Source organism: Rhinolophus sinicus, chromosome 4, assembly GCF_057876585.1.
Source record: "Rhinolophus sinicus isolate RSI-liver-muscle chromosome 4, RSI-T2T, whole genome shotgun sequence".
NCBI classification, from domain to species: Eukaryota; Metazoa; Chordata; class Mammalia; order Chiroptera; family Rhinolophidae; genus Rhinolophus; species Rhinolophus sinicus.
In genome coordinates, this window is record NC_142504.1 from 49738317 (window position 1) to 49742230 (window position 3914).

The 3914-nt window shown below is 43.8% G+C and overlaps 1 non-coding gene across 1 annotated transcript; it reads right to left on the minus strand.

The window, feature by feature from the left end:
- Positions 1 to 362: 362 nt before the first annotated feature.
- LOC141567028 (U6atac minor spliceosomal RNA) lies at positions 363 to 487 on the minus strand. The gene has a single exon (XR_012489427.2). It is a non-coding gene; the product is annotated as a U6atac minor spliceosomal RNA (small nuclear RNA).
- Positions 488 to 3914: the final 3427 nt, after the last annotated feature.

Consider the following 3914-nt stretch of genomic DNA (forward strand, 5'->3'; position numbering starts at 1 on the left):
TTTTTTTCTTTTCCCCAACTCACTCTTTTTTTCAATTTAACTATAGTTGATATACAATATTATATTAGTTGTATAACTTTTAGGTGTACAATATAATGACTTGGAATTTTTATGTCTTACAATGTGATCACCCCATTAATTCTAGTTATCCTCTGTCACTGTGCAAACTTATCACAATGTTATTGACTACACTCCCCTTTACCTTTTCACCCATCCTCTATTCCCATCCCCTCCGACAACCATCCCTTTTTTCTCTTTTTCCATGAGTCTGTTTTTGTTTTGTTTGTTTTGTTTATTCAGATTCCACATATAAGTGAAACCACTGTTTGTCTTTCTCTGTCTGACTTACTTCACTTAGCATAAAAATACAATGGTTATATGCCACAAAGTAGGTGGCAGTATCTTAACTGGATGCATGTAGTCAGGTTCAAGGCCCTCTTCCATACTTGTCAAGACTAGAGTGCTAACCTCTCCTTTAACACAACACTCCCCCATTCACTCTTATATCCACTCCAATCAGACTTGTGCCTAACATCTCTACTAAAACTTTTTTGTCAAGGTCACCAATGATTTTCACCTCATTAAATCCAATAGTCCATTCTCAGGCCTTACTTAATTGATATAACAATAGGATTTGACACAGGTGTTCACTTCCTTCTCTTTTATAAGCTTTTTTCTTTTTCTTGATTTCCAAGACTCTACACTCTCTTGATTTTCTGCCTGACTCCTTCTCAGTCTCATTTCCTTTCCTGGTTATTCTTGGCTTTGTAATATTGCAGTGCTCTAGGAATAAGACCTTAGTCCTCTTCTCTTTTATATCTACACTCACTTCCTTGGTGATTTCACTGAGTCTTACAGCTTTAAATGCCTTATGTAAGCTTACTAATAACTTGTAAATTTATATCTCTAGCCTAAACTTCTCACTTGTTATAGGGACTTGAATATTCAATTACCTATTCATCATCTCTAACCAGATGTTTAATGACAATCTCAAACTTAACAAAAACTGGAAAAAATCTACTCCCTCCCAGTCATCTCCATGTAAGTAGTGACACTTTGGTTCTGTTTAACGTTTTCTCCAAAACTTTAGTGTCCTCCTTTAAGTCTGTCTTTTTCTTATATGCCTCAGCCAATCTGGCAGCAAATTCTGTCAGTTCTACTTCCAAAATATACCTAGAAGCCAATCATATTTTACCTTCTCCACTGTTACCACTTGGTACAAGTCACAATTATCTCTTACCTAGATTATTGCAATAGCTTCTAACGGATGTCACTGAGTCCACCCATGACTCCCATCTGTTTTAACACCAGCAGCCAAAATGATTCTTTCAAAATCTAAGTTATTCCATTCATTCCCATTTACTCAACTCACTACCACATCCCCATATCACTTGGAGTAAAGCCATTAAATCACTTTCACTTAAAAATCTCTATTTTTGGTTCTACTTTTGAGGAACGAGCAATATAAGAAAAGCAGATGATATATGTGAGGCACCAAAAGAAAAAAGCTTTCAGTGTAGATGTGGGGACAGAGTCCCAGAGAGCAGTTTCCAGGCTCTCAGCCTCACGTGGAAAGGTGCTAAATCAGGTAGCAGATGGCCATCAGCTATGGCTGATTGACCATTAGCTGTAACCAGTTAACCAATTAGCCACTGATATAACTGCCGCAGCTGTGTTGGTTGGTCAGTTGGTCGGCTGGCAGGCAGAGAAGCAGACAGCAGGTTGCAGGTCATATGGATCCAGCCTCCAGTGAGACTATAGAGGTGCCAGTGAGACTATAGTGGTATGACTCCCTTATCTATGGCCCTGTGGGTGTTCCTTTTTGGCCTCACCATATCTTGCATTCTTATGTGGGGAGTGGGACCAGAGACCCTGCAGGCTGCCTCGCACAACAAATGGTGCAGCTAGCAGGGTCTCCTGCACGACAAATGGCACAGTGAGCAGGGTCTCTCGCACGACAGTAGAATTATACACTAGGGTAAGGAGCTATTCAGAGGAGGTGATGTCAGTATTATACGAGCATAAGGCATCCTTCATTTTTGTCTCACTCTGTAACAACAAAAATTCAATGTCCACCCACAGAAAAAAGTGCGTTTGAGGGAGCTGTTGGTCCAGCAGCATATGCCAGGTGACCTGGGAGGAGTCTCACCGACCTGTGGGCAGACAGACCTGGGTCCCAGCTCTGGACTCTGTTGTGGCCGTGAACTGGTTCCTCTTGGTCACGACATGGGAGCCCCTGGTGAACACTGACTTAAAACAATCACTCATGGAGGACAGAGCCTTTGTCCAAGTTTCCATAAAGGTTCCAATACTTTGTTGGAGCAAAAACTACAAGTTTGAATGCACTGGAGAGGGTAAGAAAAACTATGTGATTTTACCTACATCACCTCTCCCTCAAGGTGGCGCAGCTTAGGGCCAAGAAAGACCTTCCCTGGCCCTGATTTATCCCGCAGGTGAAAGAGAGAGCATGGGGGTGAGCACCCTACCCCCAAGCTGTACAGGACTCTGCCGAGTGGGCTCATCTCTCTCTCTTATCCTTCAGAGTATTAAAGTGGGATCTCTATAATTTGGAGGGTGGGAGAGTGGCAGTTAGAACTCTTTGAGGACATTAAAAGGACATGGATCCTCACTGCCTTGCGGATTCCATCATGAAGACTGCCCACAAGCTTCCGGGAGTTGCTCACCACACATCAGCTCCAGCTGCTCCCTGGGCAACCAGTGCTCCCCATGCCTCACCCCCACACACCAGCACCCTGTGGCCTGCCCCCTGTGCATACTTCTGACCATGGCACTAGTGGGTTGTGGCAGATGTCCAGTGAACACATGCAGAAATTTGGCTGAATCTACAGGCAGAGAGAGACCACAAACTTGAGCTTTAGGGTCATGTGTGGGAAAACAAAAGGAAGGCTGTGAGCCTGGGCCTGGCGCCTTTCAGGATCCAGAGAAGGCACGCAGGCTTAAGAATTCTGCCACAAGAGGGAGCAAGATAAATGGAACAGGTGTATTCATAGAAGGCCTGAGAAAGCCTCAGAACCTCTAGCAGGGCTGATGGAAGGAAGGGATCTCTCTTCCAAATGCAGTTAGTAGAGACTACAGGAGGTGACTGCAAAGACCCCAATGCAAAACTTCAAGGAACATGAAAAAACAAAGTAACATGACACCAACCAAAAATCACAATAAACTCCTGGTAACTGAACGCCAAAACAAGATGTTTTAAGGAAACACAATGAGCTACAAGAAAACAGAAAAATAATTCAACAGGAAATCAGGAAAACCATAAATGAGAAGTTTATCAAAGAGATAAGAATCATAAAAAAGAACAAAGCAGAGATTGTGGAGCTGAAGAATTCTTCTCACACTGTGGGGACAGAGCCAGGAGTGCAGTTTCCAGGCTCTCGCCCTCACGTGGAAAGGTGCTCACTCGGGTAGTAAATGCCCATCAACTGTGATTGGATGGCCATCAGCTGTAACCAGTGAGTCATTGGCCACTAATATAACTGCCATGGCTATGCTAGCAGCAAATGGGGGCTAGTAAGAAGATGGTGGCTGAGCTAGCAAGTGGCGGAGTGTGGATTGCAGATTACAGCTAGCAAGTGAGGTTGTCTGCCAGAGAAGTGGATGGCAGGTTGTGGATCATGAGGCTCCTGCCTCCTGTGTCTCCAACCCAGCTGCCAGCGAGAATATAGTGGTATGACTCCCCTACCTATGGTTCTGTGGGTGTTCCTTTTTGGCTTCACCATATCCTGTGTTCTTATGTGGGGAGCGGGAGCTGAGACCCCACATGCCACCCTGCATGACACATACTCTTCCAAAAATTGAGGAGGAGAGAATATTCCCAAACTCATTTTATGAGGCCAGCATTACCTTGATACTAAAGTCAGATAAGGACAGTACAAGAACCCTAAACACCAATA